Source organism: Notamacropus eugenii, chromosome 2 (genome assembly GCF_028372415.1).
Source record: "Notamacropus eugenii isolate mMacEug1 chromosome 2, mMacEug1.pri_v2, whole genome shotgun sequence".
NCBI lineage: Eukaryota > Metazoa > Chordata > Mammalia > Diprotodontia > Macropodidae > Notamacropus > Notamacropus eugenii.
This window is the reverse complement of record NC_092873.1, coordinates 347,842,234-347,850,942: the sequence shown is the minus strand read 5'-3', so window position 1 is coordinate 347,850,942 and position 8,709 is coordinate 347,842,234.

The following is an 8,709-nucleotide window of genomic DNA, read 5'->3' as shown; positions in this document are numbered from 1 at the left end:
TGTAGCAGTAGACATTGATGCTCTTAAGAAGCACTTTCTTCAGGTGTCTGCCCATCAATCATTGCAGTATGAGGGAGAGTTCAAATAGTCCTGGGGACAGATGAGGTAAGTATATTAGATTCTTTCTCAGGTAAAATGAAATTTGTTCTGACTACTCTCAGTCATAAGAATTGAAAAAAAGAAATTAGTTGGTTTCACAACTCCATACCATTCACTTGGACTGCCTGGTCCACCACATGGATGAGGTCAGCAGTGAATGCAGTAATCAACATGGCAACCTTGGTCATCTCCCTATGATCTATTGTAAGCTGCCAGGTGCCAGTCATCTTCCTTAACAACCACATAGAATTGTTGTAAAGGGAAGTTGATATATCCAAGCTCTCTGGCCTCGTCCATCTCCATTACCAAGGAGAAAATACCTTTCATCCCTCCCAGAACCTGGTACTATTTGGTGTTAATTACACTGAATGTCTCAAGCAACTTCAAAGATTTCCACTTCACCCTACCCACAATAAGCAACGTTGAAGTTGCCACAAGGACCCATACAAGTATTGAGTCCCAAGAGCTTGTGATGCCTATCTCCTCTATTGTAAGATTCTCCAAAACTTTCCTTTGAAACTAGTCCTGCAATGAACCTGTTATGGGTACTCAAGTATTGTAATGATTTGGATGCCCTTGTCCAGAAGTGGGGTGGGGGACCTGTGGCCTTGAGGCCATACATGGTCTTCTAGATTCTTGGGTACAGCCTTTTGACTGAGTCCTAGTTTTACAGAACAAATGCTTTTATTAAGGGGATTCGTTCTGTCAAGTTTGGATTCAGTCAAAGAGCCACAGTTGAGGACCTAGAGGGCCACATGCAACGTCAAGGCCACAGATCTCTCACCTTTGCCCTATACCTAAGTGTGTCTGGAGCTTTAGGGATATCTTACTTTTGGGAGTGAAGGGCCCTTACTGCCCTGGTTCCAGAAATGCAGTATAATTTTACTAGCCCACCTCTTAGACTGGCCATCCAGCCTCTCCTTGTCAATCACATAGTTTTAGGAGCCACACTTAAAGTTCTTTACCTGAGAATATTATCATCCTCTACCCACCCAACAAAGCAGTGACTGCCAATTGCATTGCATGGAAAGCTTTACTTTCGAAGACAGCCCTAAAGACAGTGATTGTTGTGATGTTCTGCTGGATTGCACGAATTGGCTTTCCTATTCCCAGATGGTGTTTTTTGAGGGATACTGTGACTAAAGCCTGATGATATTTGGGTGGGGTTCTGCCCAGATGAGGGATGCTTTATGTAGGCTGGACCTAGAGCTTGCGGGATGTGGTGGGGAATCATGGAATTAGTCTACCAAATCCACCTCTGAGGAATTTCACCTCATCCCTTGCTGGCCCCCATCAGGAAAGTGGCTACAAAAGGAATTCATCTTTATTAGGTCAGCCAGCTATGTACAACTTTCCATCCGAGTCACCTAAAAAGGACAAAGGATAGTCCCCATCCTGGCTCTCTAATTGTTAACTAGTTTTGCAAAGATGAGATCAGTGAGACTGTCAAGTTGATTGAATTCTACCAGTATTTCAGTTTGGCCCCATTGAACCATCCCTCTTTAACCTATTGTTCTAATGACTCATCCTTGGTGGTGAAAGCTCTCCAGCTCTTGGACACCTGTGTGAAGGAAGTCACACTCAGGGGGTAGTAATAGAGTAAATTGAGGCTCTTATCTCCAGGATGGCTTCTCAGTTTACATCCTCCCTCCTACTCCCTTTTCCCTTACAGCTGTGCTCTATATTTTGAACCTGGTATCTGGTAGACATCTTAAACTCAACATGTCCCAAACTGAACTCATTATCCCTATGCCACCCCCAACTCTTCCCCTTTTCTTAATTTATTCTGTCCTTCCTCATCTCCATCTCCTGGTTTCTTGCAAGTTCTGGCTAAAATCCTGTCATCTGCAAGAAACTTTTTCTAATCTCTCTAAATTCTAGTGTATTCCCTGAGAGCACTTCTAATTTATCCTGCATCTATTTTGTTTGTTCATAATTGTTTGCAGTTGTCTCCCCCGTTAGACTGGGAGCTTCTTGAGAGCAAGGGATTCAGTCAAAGTGCCTTCTGTTTTGTTTTGGGTTTTTTGGTATTCCTACTTCTTAGCACAGTGCCTGCCACATAGTAGGCACTTAACAAATGCTTGTTGACAGCCTGACTGCTCTTAGTGGGGTTCAACACATTTTCTACCAAGACCTCTAGATCAGACACCATATTCGTCAAACAAAACTGATCTGCACCATAAGAATTACTCCTTTTAAGGAAGGGGACAAGAGAAGCGTGGTGTGATAAAAGGGAAGACAGATTGGAGGAAGGTGTAATCAGAATGAGCACACTCCTGGGGTGGAGGGAGGGGAGAAATGAGGAGAAAATTTGAAATTCAAAATCTTGTGGAAGTGAATGTTGAAAACTGAAAATAAATCAATTTAAAGATAATTTTTAAAAGAATTATTCCTTTTTACTGGTGGTGTTACTAAATCCATGAGTCGCCTCTCTGTTTTCTGGGCAAAATACTTAAAGACTAATGAAATGTACATAACTGTTTCTAGCTGTTGTACAAATGGAGATGGATTACTTTCTCTTTTTCATTACTTTCAATTACTCTCATTTTCCATTAGATTGTGAGTTCTTTGAAGGCAGGGGTTGTTTTCACCTTTCTTTCATCCTCAGAGCTTAGCCCAGTGCCTGACACATAATAAGCGCATAAAAATGTTTGCTGATTTGACCTGGCTTATGCTAGAGATCTAACTTTTCTGGGGTCATGAGCAACAGTCAGGGAATGTTGACCCTGGTAGTAACATCTTTCTTCTTCTTCTTAATCTCCTTAAATAATAGCAGGTTAAACCTACTGGGTCACTGGGGACTCCCTCCCTGTCCCACTGAGAGGACTTCATGAGGTACTACTCCTATATCAGATCACCCAATCTCTAAGGCTCCCTTCTCCTCATTGCGTTTTCCCTATCTCAGCCATGAAGTCAACCACAAAACTATTTGAAACCAATCCTATAGATTACAACTGCAAATCATGTCATCATTTCCCTGATGTCATGTTCCTCTTCGAGAATGAAGGACAAACACAACAACAGCAACCTATAAAATACAACAAATATAATAGAAAAGGTCTGATGCTGGCAGGTCCAATGGTACAGGCTTGGGACTGGAACAAAATGAGGCACTCATGAAGGAAGAGAAAGGAATAAGCATTTATGTAGTGCCTACTATGTTCTAGGCATTGTGCTAAGCCCTTGACGTAGATTATCTCACTTGATCCTCAACAACAACCCTGGAAGTTGTTATTATCCCCATTTTGACAGTTGATAAAGGTCAGGCAAACAGAGTTTAAGGGACTTGCCTAGGGTTACAATGTTAGTAAATGTCTGAGGCTGGATTTGAACTCAGGTCTTCCTGATTCTAAGTCCAGTGCTCTGTCAATTGAGCCACCTAGATTATATATGATTATACATATATGATTATATATACGATTATACACCATATAATATTTAACAAAAGGAGAGTACTCAATAATAACACAAAAAAGATAATCAGCAAAGATTCAGCACTGGTTCAGTTGGGTCCTACTCCCCTTACCTCCCAGCTGACCAAAATGATATGCCCCATTGGAAAGGGGTGTTGAGTAGTAAGACAATGGGCAATTTGTCAGGCTTGAGAAGCATCAGTTACCAATGCACTATGGTGTTATGCCTTAGGTACCCATGACATTGCATTGGTCCCCTCGATTAATTAAATCTTGAGAATAGATCCATTCTTAATGCATCTTTTTATGGAAACCCTACATTACATAGCAGGGATTTGCAGTGGATTTCTAGCTGCACAATAGAGTTTACCTGCTGCCACTGGTTCTAGCCAAATTAGTTGCAGATAATGTTTCTACTGCAGAGGGGGGCCATCAGAAGAAGCACATTAGCATCCAGCTAATGATTGATGATTACTTTTTTCTTTTTGCCTTCTTAAGGACCATGAATAAATTTTTCCAAAAAACTGTTATGTCCTCATGGGCAAAGACTGTTTCTTCTACCCCTTTATCCATCTATCCACAGTCCCTACCCATGGTCTTTGCATATAGGAGAAACTAAATAAATATGCTTAAAAATAACAACTTTCTTTCTGAAGTGAATCTTAGATTTTGTCTACTCTTTATTTTACAGGTAAATAAATTGAATCCCAGGGAGTGATTTGTGACTTGCAGAAGCTAGTGCTCCAATTAATAAGTGATGTCAGATCTCCTCATTCCTGTTGTTGTTTAGTCAAATGGTAGCATCTTATTCCTTGTGACCTCATTTGGGGTTTTCATGGCAAAAATATTGGAGGGATTTGCCATTTCCTTCTCTAGTTCATTTTACAGATGAGGAAACTGAGGCAAACAGAGTTAAGCAACTTGGCCAGGGTCACATAGATAACAATCATTATCTATGTGATATATCTCATAGATATCACATATGATCAGATATGAACTCAGACCTCCTGACTGCAGGGCTGGCACCATATCCACTGTGCCACCTAGCTGTCTCTTCCTTATTCCTGTAGCAAGGCTTTTTATTTGTTCAGGGAATAAATCTAACTAGAACACTTGAGAGGGAGAGTTAAGGATGTTATGGAATTTTTTCTTTGGCAATTCTTTCTAAACTGGGAGAGATTCTCCATGCACTCTCAACTTATATTCTCTGGCCTCTTGTAGCCTTTCAAGGCCCCCTCTTTCACCACTGAGTCTTTTGCTCAAGTTATGCCCATCATCATAGATGCAGAGCTGCAAAGGGTCTAGGGTAAGCCCCTCATCCTACTTTAAGTAACTAACAATATGCTACACCCTAATACCTTAATATTTTTTAATCAGGTAAGTATATCTCTACTGAACTAATTGATAAATCAAAGGCATCAGGCTAGTTTGAAAAGCCCTTAGTCAATTTGGAAGAAGAAATATTGCTTCCTTCTATTGGATAAAATGAAATGAAACTACATAGCAAGCCAGTTCAGAATTGGAACATTCCAGAGTCAGGACAATGGGGAGGCAGATTACTTCATCACGGTCACTGAGAGTGAATTTCTTGGTAAGTGAGAAAAACTCTGTCTTTTCCCTTCCTCCTCCTGTGCCTCAACCAGAAAATGGCCATGAGAACTTCAAAAGACAGGGAAACTTATTTTTGGGGGGAGACTTCCCATTTGTATCTTAATAATGTTCCCTACCACAACTTTTTGGTAGTTGAGAGCAAACACATGGAGGAAAAACAACCTCAGAGCTGTACAATGAGCCCAATAGAAAGCTACACCGTGCCCACCAAGAGCTTCATGATGATTCCTCAAAGGGAGAAAAGAGCTTCCATCTAACCAAACTTGAATCTACTTTCCCCAGATTCTTTATGTAGTTGAAGCAGAGTGAGCCCTAGACTTTTGGGGGTACTGTTCATGCCAACTCTACTTACTATACTAGTATAGTATAGTAAAAACTAATTAACCCTGACTGGTTAGTTGATAATAACTGATAATCACTGAGGGAAGTACACTAGTAGGGGCTCTTGAGCAATAGCATTTGAAAGAAATCCCCAACCCACTTATAGTTACCTCTAAGATCCAGAGGGGAGCTGTATCCAGCTGCCCTTTGGGAAACCAGCCTGTCGGTACAAATGGGGGTTTGAAATAGTGGTCCCAGAGACTGTCCTACATGCTAATTCCCCAAATCTTATACTTTAGCAGGCTTTGTGTACTTCTGTTCCACCCCCATCATTCTCTAACCCATTGACAAAAATCTCTGTCATCCATCCCCCTGTTGACTTTCAACAGTCATAGAATTCACATACTTCAAAGCCCAGAGAAATAATAAATTCATTTTGACTGCTATAAATACAAATATCCAAATTAATTACAAGGGACCTATGAAGGTTGATGCTATCTGTGTCCAGAGAAAGAACTGATAAATAGAAATATGTATAGAATGATTTTATACACACATACATACATACACACATACACATCTTTATGTCTAATAGTAGCCATCTCTAGAACGGGGGGGGGGGGGAGTTTTAAAAAAGGGAAAAAAAGAAAAGAAATTTACATGATAACTTCATTATATATTTAAAAGTTGTACATAATAGATTTGCAGTTTCATGTGCAATCTTTTTTTTATCATACTATATTATGGAAATGTTTGTTTTATTCTATAAATTCAAAATAAAACAAATAAAATTTTAAAATAATACAATCATAGTTTTAGAGCCTGAGTTCATCTTAGTCCAGGGAGGGTAGCCCAACATTACAGCATCTTGGAACTGGATGTGACCAGAGAACACTTTGTATGTAATCCTTTCTACAATAACTCTGTGAGGCAGTGATCACATAACCTCTGTTGGAACACTTGTGGTAATGGGGAGCAAACCTCTCCCTAAACATGCCATTGCATTGTTGGACAACTTTAATTAGTAGTAAGAGTGAAGTCATGCAAAGAGAACTGGACCTAGAGGCAGAAGAGAACTCACTAGCTATTGACTTTTGGTCTATCACTTTCTTCTCTCTAATGATGAGAAAACATTGTTTTCTCATCTAAGGTCCTTTCTAGCTCTTAATTTGATGATCCTATGAAGTCTGTATCTTTGTAACTTTGTAATTTACACCTGTCCGTCCTCTTGGGGAACATAGAGTAAGTCTATGGTCCATTCTATCTGCATTGATTCTGATTGGTGGGTGAGTGCATGAAAACTCACCTAACTCACTCCATCTATACAGCCCCACATTATGCTTCACTCAACCATCTATCCACCAGGAAAACAAAATCCAGTCAAATTAATGGTACCACAGCTATGGGGAACAAGAGACTGATCAAGTGCCCCAGGGATATACTGGTAAAGAGTTAACAACTACTGTGGGCAGGAATTGAGGACTGCACTCATAACACACTTTTAGGCTTAATCAACATTATTAACATTTTCTCCATTGCTTCTTAATTTGAGACAATCAACAAAACAATAAACCAAATCCTGATTTGCCCATTACCAAGTTATAAGGCTGGTTCCAGCACACCCCTAAGGTTCGACTCAAAAAGCCTGTGACTACCCACATCAAGACTTCCTTTCCAAGTCCCCTCTCCTCTATTCTTGTGTCTCTCCACTGAAACGCAAGCTTGACTATTATAAATACCTAAAGGAACTACAAAGGACATATGAAGGAAGATGCTATCTACATCCAGAGAAAAAACTGATCAATAGAAATATGTATACACACATACACATACATATTTGTGTGTAATGGTAGCCATGGGGAAGGGAGAAAAAAGGGGAAAAAAGAAAAAAAAAGAAATTTGCATGGTAACTGTATTATATATTTAAAAGGAATAGTAAGTCATACAAAATAGATTTACAGTTTAATATATAATCATTTTTTAATTATACTTGTGTTATGGAAATACTTGATTTATTCTATAAATCACAATAAATATTAAAATAAAGAAAAAGAAATGTAAAAGGCAAACACTATCTCAATTTGTATTTAAATCCCTATGGCCTAGCACCTAGAAGTAAATATTTATTCATGGATTAATTTATTCATCAGCTTCTTCCTCATAGGGGACCATCCCCAGTTGTGTTCTAGATGAACACATATCTGGTCACTGGAGCCAAATGGGTTCCAGAGGATAAAGTGAGGATGATGACCTTGCATAGCACTCCCTCACTTAAATCCAATTCACTTGCAAGTTATTGCACCATCTTCCTGATGTCATCATCCTCGACAACAGGAGGACAAGCAACAATTTTCCACATCATAGGTGTTCAAATATTTAAAGACAGGGATCAGATCTCTCTTGCCATTTCCATATTTATGTCTTCTCTCCTCTATTAGTCAGGAAGCACTTTGAGGTCAGTAGATCCCAATTCATGTTTCTTAAAAATGTGTCCCCACTGTACTTCATAAAAACCAGTTACCTTGATTGGCTCCCCGAAACTAAGTCCCTGGGGATCCTATGCGACCTGATGCCCCTTCTTGATGTTTCTCCTAGGAAGACAGGCCCCTGCCTGTCTCTGCAAAAAGAGGACCAATCGTAGTCCCCCCTAACATGGCACTCACTGATGTGTTTGATCCCTCATAAGATGCAAGAACTGAGTACTACACTCAGTTCTGCTAATGGGAAACAATGGGAAGAGTATTAGATTTGGAGTTAGCACTTTGTTTTGCTATCTGTATTATCTTAGAAAAATCTCTCTGGACCTCAGTTTCTTCAAATGAGGGGTCTGAACCAGATAACTTCTAAGGTTCCTTCCAGGTACAGATGTGCTGGAGCCAGCCCTAACCAGCTGATGGTTAAATTTTCAGCATAAGCATTTACAGCTCAGAAACCAACTAAAATCAGGGCTCGATTTATTGTTTGGTTGATTATCTAAACTTAAGAAAGTGATGGAGAACATATTAATATTGAACTTAAAAGTATACCAAGGATTTTGGAGAGCTTGGTTGTTAAATATTCAGCAGCACTTTACTGCTCCCAGGTGTCAAACCATAATCTTAATTAACTGTGTGATCTCGGGCAAGTCAGACAGGTTTTTGTTACAGCTGGACAGTCCTTGTATCTATGGAACCATAGAACTGGGACTCAGTCTACTCATTCCTAGAGTGAGGGGTTAGACTACATGATCCCTTTCAGCTCTGACCCTCAAAGGTTTCATATTTTT